The 14,569-nt window shown below is 45.1% G+C and overlaps 1 protein-coding gene across 1 annotated transcript in view; it reads right to left on the bottom strand.

Annotated features, from left to right (window-relative positions):
• LOC144500649 (MAGUK p55 subfamily member 2-like) overlaps positions 1-14,569 on the bottom strand; it is a 645,619-nt gene that overhangs the window by 401,461 nt on the left and 229,589 nt on the right. The gene's annotated exons all lie outside the window — the stretch shown is intronic.

Genomic DNA, 14,569 nt, shown 5'->3' with positions numbered 1-14,569 from the left:
TTCCACAAATCCAGCATTCTTCCAGAAGAGATCTCAAACAACCAATGAAGTTTTGTAAGTATGATCCCGGGTTCCCCCTTACCTGTTCGGGAGACCAAATAATTGATCAAAATAAATTCCTGGAACTCCCACCCTAACAGCACTGCGGGTGTACCTACACCTCAGGGACTGGAGTCATTCAAGAAGGCAGCTCACCACCACCTTCTCGAGGACAATTAGGGATGGGCAATAAATGCTGACCTAGCCAGCAATGCCCACATCACGGAAGTGAATGGAAAATACATTCTGTCCTTGCATTATTTTATCATCTTCAATCAAATCACCCTCAAGTTGAGACTTCTCTTGCAGCCCTCTTCAGTGCTCTTTTCAAGGCCTCATGAGTAGACCACAATGAGACAGAGGATATATTCCATGTGAGGCCTAACCTAGTTCTTGGACACATTAAATGGTATGCATTATTTTTTGGTGAATTCACAGAATCACAGAATCCTTGTGATGAACCATAGATGGTTACCACTATGGGTACTTGTACATATGTTACTCTTGTTACAGTTGGGGTTAGGGTTTGGGTGTTCCACCTGTTATCATTGTTTATGTGGTACACTCCGTTTGGCTCCACCTTCTTACAGGAGTATAAAGGTCACTGCTACTTCCTAGTAGCCTTTAGTCTGGGATAATATTGTTAAGTAGTGTGCTCCTATTTTGTCGTGAATAAAAGCCTTTATTCCCGGGTACGTCCTAGCCTCCCGTGTGAATCAATCGCGCATCAATCCTACAGTGCAGAAGGAGGCCATTCAACCCATCGAGTCTGCACTGACCTCTATCCCACCCAGGCCCTACCCCCATACCCCATGCATTAACCCTAGCTTGTCCCCCTGACACTAAGGGGCAATTTAGCATGGCCAATCCACCTAATCTGCACATTGTTCTGTGAATGCTCATTTCACCACTGGCTGTATTGATTTCTCCTGTGTGGTGTTAGTATGTTTGGTATTTGACATGGCACAACGCGAAAATGAAGTTAAACATCAGTTTCCAAATATGCACCTTCACATGCAGCATGATTTCCTATTGAAGCTGTGATTGGAAGGGTCGACTTCTAACCCCACTGAAAATCTGGTCAAAGTTTAATGTATTTAGCACTTGTAATAACAGAATCATTACAGGGGGACAAGTTCATTCATTTCCCTGGACCATGCTTTCAAATTCTTTAATCAGTAAAATTGTTCCATTCTGGATCTTTCTTTAGCATCATGATGTAACTCTGCAAGTGTGAGGCACTCTCACCTCTGGGCACTGAAGGTGAACATGCTATTCAGCCCAGAGAGTACAATTTGGAATTGTCTGCTATAAACCACTCAGCATATCATAGAATCTATGAATCCTACAGTATAGAAAGAGGCCATTCGGCCCATCATGTTTGCACCGACAACAGTCCCACCCATGCCCTATCCCGGTAACCCCACATATTAACCCTGCTAATCTCCCTGACACAAATAGGGTGGCACCGTGGTTAGCCGATTCCCGACTCGAGTCACTGTCTGTGCAGAGTCTGCACGCTCTCCCCGTGTCCGTATGGATTTCCTCCGGGTGCTCCCACTGTCCAAAAGACGTGCTGGTGAGGGTGCATTGGCCATGCTAAATTCTCCCTCAGTGTACCCGAACAGGCACCGGAGTGTGGCGACTAGGGGATTTTTCACAGTAACTTCATTGCAGTGTTAATGTAAGCCTGCTTGTGACACAAATTTTAAAAAAATAGCATGGCCAATCCACCTAACCCACACATCTTTGCTCTATGGGAGGAAACCAGGACATCCGGAGGAAACCCACGCAGGCACGGGGAGAATGTGCAAACTCCACACAGTCAGTCACCGGAAGCCAGAATTGAACCCGGGTCCCTGGTGACGTGAGGCAGCGGTGCTAACTACTGTGCCACCGTAGATATACCTGATCTTATAAAATAATGCTGCAACCTGTTAGAATGAGATTGAAAACTGTACTTGGTATCCTGCACATGAAGCATTGTGTGGAAGGAATAATGGAAAAAAAAGCACATATTCTGTTTCAGTTTGTCACATTAGATTAAAGAAGTAATCCACGCATGAGCAGAGGGCCAGTCTGAGTCTCTTCTGAGGATGGAAAGCTGTTTTTTTTTCTGTGACACAAAAGCTTTCCTCCTGTTTTATCAGCAGATGGTAGATGGAAGACTCCGAATGAGGTGGTTCTGTTTTAGTAGATCTCGGAGCAATTGCATTTGGGGAAACTCAGTTACCTCAGTTGAGTGAGGGCGAGATAAATCTGTCAACAATCTTAGTTGGGGAAGTTGATCACATGGCACAGAAAACGGCCATTCCACAAGCAGCCTCGGCTGGTCTTTACACTCCCCTAATCTCCTCCAATTCCACTCGCCCCACATCAGCTTTCAGTATATCCTCCTATTCCTTGATGCACTTTGAAAACATCAAAGCTAATTACCTCAGCCACTTCTTGGAAAAGCAAGTCCCATTTTCTTAACTAGTCACAATAAAAATATTTCTCATTTTGCCTCTTAGATCCTACTACGGCAGATGGTGGAATTTAACTTCAATAAAAAAATCTGGAATTAAGTAATAAGACCATAAGACATAGGAGCAGAATTAGGCCATTCGGCCCATCGAGTCGGCTGTGCCATTCAATCATGGCTGATATTTTTCTCATCCCCATTCTCCTGCCTTTTCCCCATAACCTCTGATCCCCTTATTAATCAAGAACCTATCTATCTCTGTCTTAAAGACACTCAATGACCTGGCCTCCACAGCCTTCTGCGACAAAGAGTTCTACAGATTCACCACTCTCTGGCTGAAGAAATTCCTCCTCATCTTTGTTTTAAAGGATCGTCCCTTTAATCTGAGGTTGTGCCCTTTGGTTCTAGTTTTTCTTACTAGTGGAAACATCCTCTCCAAGTCCAGTGGAGACCAGTACTAGTGACCAATGAAACTATTGTCAATTGTCAGAAAAATCCATCTGATTCACTAATATCCTTTAGGGAAGGAAATCTGCCATCCTCACCTGGTCTGGCCTACATGTGACTGCAGAGCCACAGCAATGTGATTAACTCTCAACTGCCCTCCAAGGACAACTAAGGTTGCGCAATAAATGCTGGACAGCCAGCAACACTCATGTCCTACGAATGAACATAAAAAGTAAATTATTGGTAACTATCTTGTGTTTACAGCTGCTAGCTTAGGATTCTCTCTACAGCAACCCATCCAAAACATCCACACTGCTAAACACGTCTATCAGGTCACCTCTAAGTCATGTGTTTCCCAAAGAAAGGGGCAGTGCAGTGGCACATCGCCGGGGATCCAGGTTCGATTCTAGTCTTGTTAGAAAACCCACTTTCTGTGTGAATTTTCACTTTCTCCCAGTGTCTGCATGGGTTTCCTCTGGGTACTCCGGTTTCCTCCCATTGTCCAAAGGTGTGCAGGTTAGGTGGATTGACCATAGTAAAAAAAAATGCTCCTTTAGTGTTCCAAGATGTGTAGGTTAAGTGGATTAGCCATGGTAAATATGTGAGGTTACGGGAATAGGGCGGGGGAGAGGGCCTGAGTAAGATGCTCTGTCAGAGAGTTGGTGCAGACTCAATAGGCTGAATGGCCTCATTCTGCACTGCAGGGATTCTATGAAAACAGCCTTGATCTGTTCAATCTTTCCCATGGTCTGTTATCGCTCAGTTTGAGTACCATTCCTCCTTGCAATTTCTCCACTACTTCTATGATGTTTGACTTGGGGAGATTGTTGTAATCGGCAGTCCAACGGACGATGCGAGAGGAAATGAACTCACCCGTTGGCTCATGTATTGATGGTGGAGGAAATCAGCCAAGTGGCAGTATAGTTGATGGTAGGGTTGGGTAAAAATTGGCCAACCGGCAATCTAATTGTGCACCAGGGTAAATCTATTGCCACCCCCTCTGAGTGGGTGCAGGAAAAAGCGACGCTGGTCTGGAATATTTATTCTGTTTTCCAGCAGCACTGTCAGTGAGAGTGGGACAGATGCTACACATTTGCCAGTGGCTAAAGAGAGGAAAAGCAAGTATCTGTAACTTGCCCCATTGCCTAGAAGAATTGACCTAGATTTGCAGTCAACGGCAAACGTATGGTACCACACTTAAAGCTGCCCACAGGCTTTTGAGCAGCAACTTATGGTTATCTTTTTCAGTGTAGTGCTCTCTCCAGGGGATCTGTGGCATGTGTTAAAAAGTCAACAGTGCGTCTCTTCAACCAGACTAAAGAATCCACAGAGACCTGGCTTCTGAACTAGAAAGAACAAGTGAGAATGTTTCATCCAATGTAAAATCATATCCCGAAAACCAAAGAGGGAAAGAAAGATGGGGTCATGAAAAGTGAAAAGGACAGAAAGCAGTTAAAAATTTTAATTTCCAACAATTGAATTCTGAAGAACATTTAATTAAGCTTTCAGGGCCAAAGGAGTTATTCTCAGTAATTAAGATGTATCTCGCTGGTGAAATTGATTTGCAGTTGAAAATGCCAGCCTTAACGTTTTCTGGCATGTTTAATGGCTATCTAGTGGGCAAGTAACACAACCTCATCCTTCTGTGTTTTAATACCCTGAATTTTTCAGCAAGGTACACAGAGTCTGTGGAGGAAAAGATCAAAAATGGACTGCAACTTCTGGATTTCCATGTTCATATTTGTTACTTGTGAATGCTGGAAGTTGCCGTGCAATTTAACTCAAAGTTTATTTATTAGTTTCACAAGTAGGCTTACATTAACACTGCAATGAAGTTACTATGAAAATCCCCTAGTCAGGCGGCACGGTGGCACAGTGGTTAGCATTGCTGCCTCAAAGCGCCAGGGGCCCGGGTTCGATTCCCGGCTTGGGTCACTGTGTGGAGTTTGCACGTTGTCTGCGTGGGTTTCCTCTGGGTTGCTCCAGTTTCCTCCCACATTCTGAAAGACGTGCTGGTTAGGTGCATTGACCCGAACAGGCGTCGGACTGTGGAGTTACTGTGAAAATCCCCGAGTCGCCACACTCCAGCGCCTGTTCGGGTACACTAAGGGGCAATTTAGCATGGCCAATGTACCTAACCTGCAAATCTTTCGGACAGTGGGAGGAAACCGGAGCACCCGGAGGAAACCCACGCAGACATGGGGAGAACATGCAGACTTCGTGCAAACAGTGGCCAAAAGCCAGGAATTGAACTCGGCTCCCTGACGCTGTGGGGTTAACCACTGTGCGCCACTCATGGTGAGTGCGTATAGTCTCACTGCTATTCTTACTGCAAAATCCAGGCCTCTCCTCCTCCTCTCCCACCAGTGGTTAGGGAAAACAATAGACTAAGCATCAATGAAGTTCCAATCTGAAACCCAAATTAACCAGAGCCTCCATCACAACAGCATCAAAGATCAAAGTCAAATACTTCGAGAAAAGAAGCAGGTTTACAATTCCAACTAAGATTATCTGTGGTTGCATAACTGCCAGTTCTCATTACACATGGAAATATTAATATTCCAATTTCTCCCTTGTTAAATACATTTTCCATTCATTAAATTCACATTGCAAATCCAGTACAATAATGCATTAGTTAATACTCCACTCATGGACATCTGAGAGATAGTTAAAGCTTTGAGAATAAAAAAGAGAAGTACTCCGCATCTGTGGAGACAGAAAGAGAGTTTAATGTTTCAGGTCAGCGACCCTTCCTCTGAAACGGGAAAAATTAAGCGATGGAACAGATTTTAAGCAAGTACAAAGTGAGGGAAGAACAATGAGGAAGCTCCACAATAGTGACAGAAGTGATTAAATGACAAAAGAATGCGAAGATCATGTAAAGTGAAAAGAATAGTAATGGAACAAATCAAGAAACAAAAGGTGGGTCCAGAGGATTTGTAAAATCAAAACCATTGCCAGTACTTGCTGTGGGGGCAACAATGGGAGCTGTGGCTATGTTCTGAGATTGTTGTGAAGGTTGTGAAGTTCCTACAGATGAGGTTCTAGCCCACAAACATTATTGGGGCGGCAAGGTGGCACAGTGGTTAGCACTGCTGCCTCACAGCGCCAGGGATCCCAGGCTTGATTCTCGACCTGTCTCAGTGTCTGTGTGGAGTCTGCACATTCTCCACATGTCTGCGTGGGTTTCCTCTTGGTGCTTCGGTTTCCCCCCACAGTCCGAAAGACGTGCTGGTTAGGTGCATTGGCCATGCTAAATTCTCCCTCAGTGTACACGAACAGGCACCGGAGTGTGGCGGACTAGGGGATTTTCTCAGTAACTGCAGTGTTAATGTAAGCCTACTTGCGACACTAATAAATAAACTCTGTGTGGTGGACCTCAGTTGTACCTTTGTCCTATATGGACCACCGTTGTGTGTGCTTGTCATACCTGGACACATCCCCTTCCAGTTTGGTTCCTCCCCTCGGCACCTAGTATAAAGGTGGCTGTCTCCTCCCCCTTGTTCAGTCCAGGTCGGTTATTTGTTGGGATCTGCTCCTGATTCTGTTGTGAATAAAAGCCTACACTTATATTGGCATATCGGTAGTCTTTCGCCTTATTGATAGCGCATCACTCTGTAACCATGTTCAAGGCAGAAATCAGAGTAGGAGTGTGTGTAAAAGCGCCATGAGCAGCATGTTGCAGTATAACCAAACTGAAAGAAGCACAATCACTGCTTCACATGGGAAGAGAGTGTTTGGAGTCCTGAGCAATAGGAAAGGATGTGAAAGAGCTGGACTAGGTTTGCATGGGAGTGTGCTTTGGAAAGGGGGGAAGGGGAAAGGAGAATGACTGAAGAGTGAACCAGGGTGTTCGGGAGCATTGTTCCTTTCAGAATGATGAAACTGGAGGAGAGGCAAGATGTTTTTGGTGGTGACATTGTGCCAGGGGTGGTTAAAGCGGTAAAGGGCAAGGGGAACCCCAGCATGGGGAGAAAGTAGATATATAATCCTACACTACAGCCAGAACTACAGCCACTGTTCACGCCGACGGAACTTTCACATCCTGTTGCAGTGAACAGAGATTTAGCTGGGTGGCAAATTCTCCAACCTTGCTGCAGCAGGAGCGTGGCATGAACGGCAGGTAAGATCACACCCGACATCTTTAATTCTAACTGTGTGATCTGCTAACAAAACACAGTATGCATCATTAAAGGAAGTGATGCAACATCTCATGAGCTTGCTTTCTCTTGCAGCGGGATGCAGTTACAGTAAGTTGTTCCTTCATTAAGTTAATGTGTTCCTTACCTCAGTAGACTCTAAATATTCTGTGTTTGCGCCATGGGATCAAGAATATCATATGATAGGAGTGAATGAAAGAACATGCATAGAAAAGTCTCTGCCATTAACAAATCACAGGTCTCAACCAAGCAGAAACATGGTTGAATTGGCAATGAAGATTTGCCAGATAGTGCACCCTTGTGCACAGGAGAACAGTGAGCAGGTCAGTACACTATTATACACAATGGGCGGCTGTGCAGATGATATCATCGCCAGGCAAGAGCTCAGCAAAGAATCGGCATGGTGGCACAGTGGTTAGCACTGCTGCCTCACAGCGCCGGGGACCCGGGTTCAATTCCGGCCTCGGGTCACTATCTGCGTGGAGTCTGCACGTTCTCCCAGTGTCTGCGTGGGTTTCTTCCCACACTCCAAAAATGTGCGGGTTAGGGTGATTGGCCGTGCTGAATTGCCCCTTAGTTTCAGGGGGATTAGCAGGGTAAATGTGTGGGGTTATGGGGAGAGGGCCTGGGTGGGATTGTGGTTGGTGCAGACTCGATGGGTCAAATGGCCCCCTTCTGCACTGTAGAGATTCTATGAAAAAGCTACATTATGATGAAGTAATAAAAACATCTGGTGTGTACTTCAATCTGCAAAAGAATACCATTGTCAAGCAGATCAGAGTTAACAAGCATACTAATGACAAGGAGAAAGTATTGATACATTTATCAATGATCTGTATAGACTTACAGAGATTTGTGAATATGGCAGTTTAAATGAAGAACTAGTCAGTGGCAGACCTATTGTCAGAGTCTTGGATGGAGCATTGTCTGATCGTTTGCAGTCAAGAGATGATTTAACGTTAGCAAACACTCAACTAAGTAGACTAGAGGACATGGAAAAAAATTCGATCGGTGATTCACGATGACCATATCCCAAAGATTTCTGCTTCAGTGGAGAATGTTACATTTCAAAGTAGAGAAGTAGTTGAAAAAGAAGCAAGGGGGGCAGAAAGAGCATCCATCAACCACCCTAACTAATTGTAATTGGTATGCCTCAGAAAATATGAAGATGGGAAATAGTCCTGTCAAAGAGGCCAAATGCATTTCAGGATCACGTCCAGGCTGTGTGTCACAGCAAGAAAGCTCTCCAAAAGGAGAAGCATTCGAAAGGTAGCAAGATCCATATCAAAGGTAGAAGGTGTTAAAGATATTGAGATAGAATCATAGAAACCCCACAGTGCAGAAGGAGGCCATTTGGCCCATCGAGTCTGCACCCGCCACAATCCCACCCAGGCCCTATCCCCACAATCCCATGCATTTAACCGAGCTAATCCCCCTGACACTAAGGGCCAATTTAGCACGGCCAATCCACTTAACCCGGACACCTTTGGACTGTGGGAGGGAACTGGAGCACCTGGAGGAAACCCACGCAGACACGGGAGAATGTGCAAACTCCACACAGACAGTCACCCAAGCCGGGAATCAAACCTGGATCCTTGGCGCTGTGAGGCAGCAGTGCTCACCACTGTGCCACCGTGCCTTTCCTTGAAGAAATCCAAGGACTAAGTGGAAGCCACTGGAGAGCTGATATCCCAGAAGGAAACAAGACACACTTTAAGTTAGACACGCGTGCACCAGTTTTGGTTCGCTCTGATACTGAACTGTGGTTGGAGAAAATGTCTCTTCAGCTATAATGGAAAAATCCCCACAGTCCAGGAGGCAGCGAACTCAGGGTCGTAAGATAATCCTGCATCACCCTTCAGTATAACGAGAGAAAAATCACTTCAACCCTGGATGTTATCCTAACCTGAGTTGCTTTCTGAAACAAGAAAGTCTGTCGTGACTTACATCTGATCTGCAGAGTAGAAGAACTGGTAAGCTAAGAAAATCAATCTAAAATCTTCAGAGATGAATTTCCACAGCTGTTTACAGGACTAGGAAGGCTTAAGACAGAGGAATGCATCACTCTAGCTCTGCAAGCAAAGCCAATGTATCTGTTTACACCCAGGAAAGTTCCTCATCCACTCTTACAAAAGATAAAGAAGGAAGTTGACTGAATGTTGAAGCAAGGGCTTACTTTACCTGTGACAGAGCCAACAAGTTGGTGCTTGAGAACGATCCCAGTGCCAATGGATCTATCCGAATTCTCATAGATCTTACTCAGCTGAACAAAGCTGTGGAAGGCAAAGTTCATCCTCTGTCAGCTGTGGATGAGAACTTCGCAAAATTGGGAAAGAATTCAATCAACACAAAGCTAAATGTAAATATTGGATTTTAGCAACTAGTTTTTAGTTTAGTTTATTTATTGGTGTCACAAGTAGGCTTACATTAACACTGCAATGAAGTTACTGTGAAAATCCCCTAGTCGCCACACTCCAGTGCTATTCGGACACACTGAGGGAGAATTTAACATGGCCCTTGCATCTAACCAGCACGTCTTTCAGACTGTGGGAGGAAACACTCGCAGATATAGGGAGACTCTGCACAGACAGTGTCCCAAGCTGGGAATCGCACCCGGGTCCTTGGTGCTGTGAGGCAGCAGTGCTAACCACTGCGCCACCCCCTTCTATCCTTTAATGCAGAGTCTAAGTTGCTCACAACCTCCCTTATACCATTTGGGAGGTTACATATTAACTTTGGCATCACATCAGCAACAGAAATCCTCCAGAGGATAATGTCTAGTCCTAGAAGAACTGGATGGAGTCGTAAGTCACGTAGATGATGTCCTGATCCACTCAGACAGGAATGTGACACTGGAGTGAGAGCTGTGTTGCAATAATTATAGGACTTACACTCAATGACAAATGCAAATTCTCACAGCCGACTGTTAACTTCCTTGGTTAAATTGTGAATAAATCTGGTGTTAGCGTTGTGCCACAGAAGACAAGAGCAATCATGTGGTTAGCAGTTCTTTGGAATCTAACTGAGCTCCAGAGATTGATGGGTCTGGTAAACCAATTGGAAAGTTCTTGCCCAACCTAGCTGTCATCTATGAGCCACTAGGTCAACTATTACAACAAGACAATGCTGGGAGGAAGCACAAACTGAGGTCTTTTGCAAAAATCAAAGAGATTCTGATATCACCTGATATTTTAGCTCACAATGACCCAGAGCTACCCACTATCAATGCTGCAAAAGTATCTTCTACAGGATTACGAGATGGAATCTTTCAGACACAGACAGATGTAAAGCCCACACTGGATTACTATATATCCGCTTCACTGATAGAGACTGAACTAAGATAGAGAAAGAAGCATTAGCTGCCACAGGGGCTTGTGAAAAGTTTGTAAATTATGTTCCTGATCTCCACTTCAAGATAGAGACAGACCACAAACTCTAGTGACTCGCTTCAATTCTAGGGAGTTCAGTAGAACGATTCCGATTGAGGATGATGAGGTTTGATGCAAAGACGGAGCATGTTCTGGGAAAATTGCGGACTACAGCAGATGCTTTGTCCCATATCCCAGTGGCAAGGCCAGAACAAGGTGATGTAGTCCTTGTTGAAGAGGTAGAAAACTTTGCATCAACAACAACCACAACTCTGCCAGCAACAACTGGACGAAATCAGAGATTCACCGTAAACCTGATGGTGAATGTGCTCAGGTCAGAGAGTCAAAGGATGGTCAGGGTACATGTCACACAATCCTATTCTCAGACAGTACTATGAACAGAGTGGACACCTCAGTGTAATTGATGCTTTACTCATTAAGAATGAGTGTGGTCAACCTGAAGTTTTCCAACTCAACATATTGTAACCATTGTACCAGGCATGTGGCCATTACAAAATGTTGAGCCAGAGCAAAATATTCTATTTGGTGGCCAGATCTCTCAGAGACATTGGAAGAGTTGATACCAAACTGTATTACTCATATCATTCATCTTCAGGAGGCAAGAAAATAGATGATGCCACCGCCCCTTCCATCATGGCCATTGGAATGGCTTGGGATGTACTTCTTTGAACACAGAGGTGAAATGTTCTTGATCATAGTAAACCACTACAGAAGATGGATAGAAGTCAAGAAGCTGCAGAGTCACACTTCTGGAGCAGCGATTACATCGCTGAAGGAGATTTTTTAAAATATATGTCAGCGACTTGGGGTGAAAATCAGAGACTTTGGGTGAAAATCAGAGACTTTGGGGGAGATGTTCTAAAGCTTTTAAAGTTTATTTAGTAGTGTCACAAGTAGGCTTACATTAACACTGCAATGAAATTATTGTAAAAATCCCCCAGTCGTCACACTCTGGTGCCTGTTCGGACACACTGAGGGAGAACTTAGCATAGCCAATGCACCGAACCAGTAAATCTTTCTCCGCAGAGACAGTGACTCAAGCCAGGAATGAGATTCTTTAGTATTTTGAAGAAGGTTGTTATTTGTAGAATCATAGAATTCTAGAATGCAGAAGGAAGCCATTCGGTCCATCGAGTCTGCATCGATCACAATCCCACCCAGGCCCTATCCTCATAACCTCATGCACTTATCCTAGCTCGTCCCCCTGACACTAACGGTCAATTTAGCATGGCCTAACCCGCACATGTTTGGAGTGTGGGAGGAAACCAGAGCACCCAGAGGAAACCCACGCAGACACGGGGAGAACATGCAGATTCCACACGGACAGTGACCCAAGCCGGGAATCAAACCCAGGTGCTTGGAGCTGTGAGGCAGCAGTGCTAACCACTGTGCCAACGTGCTGCCCAAGGGATTAAATCTAACTGCGCTGTGCTAATGAGACAGTATACATCATCACAGGAAGCAATGCAACATCTCATGATTTTGCTCTCTCTCGTTGGACCTCATGGCAAGATAAGCTACAATAAATTGTTTCTTACCAAAGGTAATGTTTTCCTCACTGCAGCAGATTCTGTAAATGTTCTGTGTTAGCAGAACAAGTTGAAGAATGTTATAAGAGGAAAGGCAAAAGTAAAAGTGCGGGAAATGGGACATGATGCGCTATCAATAAGGCGAAAGACTACCGGTGTGCCAATACAACTGTAGGCTTTTATTCACAACAGAATCAGGAGCAGATCCCAACAAATAACCGACCTGGACTGAGCAAGGGGGAGGAGACAGCCACCTTTATACTAGGTGCCGAGGGGAGGAACCAAACCGGGAGGGGATGTGTCCAGGTATGACAAACTCACACAACGGTGGTCCATATAGGACAAAGGCACAACTGAGGTCCACCACAGGACAGACATGGTTAACACGGCAAGTCGCTGACCCTGGGTCACTCAATGCCCAAATCCATCAATCTTACGATTCACCATGCTCCGTATCATCCCTTATCAGTATACTGCTTAGTACTATACCCCAGATTCCCAAGTACATATGCATTCTGCTCTGGCCTAGCAATCCTACACAATTTCCTTTGTTCCACAGAATCAATTCCTATGCTTCCCCTCTCCCGCCAAGTCCACAATACCATATTTTATCACCTACCATCACTTACCTACCAGCATGCCCTGGTGAACACTGTTTGACTTCATATCACAATATATGACAGAAAATCCACTTGTAGCTGAAAAGAATATCGTTTAGAGGCTTTATAGTTCTCTGACTGTTTAACTCCAGTGCAGAGGCAATGGAGAACGGAAGACTCAGAATGACAACCATTCATATTTGTTTGCAAGTCACTTGCCAGTATTATGGATGGAAAGTATATGTAGGAGACGATCTTAACGGGTTGTCACACTGGTCGTTTGGCGTGGCAAGCCGGTAAGATCGCAAGAGAGGTGAAATTCTCACCTCTTGCGATGTTACTGGCACTGAATTGCTGGCGTAATCAGCCTCGCACCCAGGATTGTATACAGTGCATTGGGAGATCAGACACATGCGCAATAGCACCCTCCAGCAGTCAGCAGCTGGTTTCCCGGTGTGAATATACTCCGTCCACTCCCCCTACTGGCGAGAATCACACTTTGCCTAATTTTTTTCCTCAGTATGGTAAGATTTGAATTTTTCTCTCTGTGAGAAAAACGGGTCTGAAACTCTTCCGTTTTCACACTCGTTCAGCAGAATGTTCCTGGTAAGATCACCCCCATGGCAGTGTTCCTTCAGGTCCAGAGCCCATTTCAATAACAGCTTGATTTAGTAGTGGTATGGCTGCCTTTGAATCAGGAGGTTCTGGGTTTAAGTTCCACTCCAGAGATTTAAACAACAAAAATCTAGGCTGACAGTCCAGCGCAGTACCGAGTGTGTGCTCCATTATCGGAGCTAGCATCATTTAGATGAGACATTAAACCAAGCCCCATCTCCTCTCTCAGGTGGATGTAGCAAATTCTAAGGTGCTATTTTGAAAAGGTTCAAAGAGCTTACCCTCAGAATATTTATCCCTTGCTAGCATCACTGCGAATAAACAGATTCTCTGGTCATGATCACATTGGTGTTTGTAAGAGCTTGCTGTGCATAAATTGACTACAGTTGAGTAGTACATGATTGGCTGTAGAGTGCTTTGGAATATCCAGAAGTCAGGAAAAGCACTGTATAAATGCAAGCCTTTCTTTCCTGTATGATTCAAACATTGTTGCAACTGATTATAGATTTTCAAAATCTGGGCCGCAATTCTCCCAAAAAAATTCTAAGTGTTGAATTCACGTGAAATCTGGAGTAAATCACCCTGGTTTTTTCAGTGGGAATTCAGACTGGAATCTCCCACACTCTGCAGAGGCCACCAGCATAAACATCATTATAAATCAGTGAGCAGGGTCTATTCCCATCCAAGGAGGTTGAAACAAGCGGGCCTTTGCGCATGCGCGGTGGCCCCGAACTGTCAGCCCCCCCCCCCCGTTTGCTGGCCAGCCCGGGACCCCCACATTGCTGTCTCCCCTCCCAACCCCTCCACGGCCCGATCGTGGCTGCCCCGACCATTCCTGGGCCAGCCTCAACCCCACCTCCATCCCGAACTGCCCCGATCTCCAGCCGCCGTCCCCCCCCAAACATATTCCTCTACCCCACCCCCCAGCAGTGCTGATCTCCCCCGCCTGCAGATGTGGACGTGGTGGGAACAGATGTGCGAATCCTGCGCATGCCTGGCTGTGAGATTCTCCTGCCTAACAGTGCTAGAAAATGAACGCAGCGGGACAGGAAAATCATCCACCCTGAAGTCCAATTTGCAAAACTGTCTTTCTCAATCAACCTGGATCTTTGCTGCGCAGATGGCCACAGTATAATGAAGGATTAGAGATGTTTGGAAGCACAGCCTGTGTCTGCTTGTGCTGATTTTAATGGATCTGGGTTTTTTGAACTGTGGCAGAATAAATGCTTTTTGTCTCCAATGCAATAAAAAGTGGTGCTTTTTTTTTACTTCTTTGAATTGCTGGAGTTCCAGGCCATAAACTACAGGCTTCTACAAGCTTACCCTT

The sequence above is a fragment of the Mustelus asterias genome, chromosome 11, assembly GCF_964213995.1.
Source record: "Mustelus asterias chromosome 11, sMusAst1.hap1.1, whole genome shotgun sequence".
Taxonomy (NCBI): domain Eukaryota; kingdom Metazoa; phylum Chordata; class Chondrichthyes; order Carcharhiniformes; family Triakidae; genus Mustelus; species Mustelus asterias.
The sequence above is the reverse complement of the archived record's forward strand: the minus strand, read 5'-3'. Positions and strand labels throughout refer to the sequence as shown.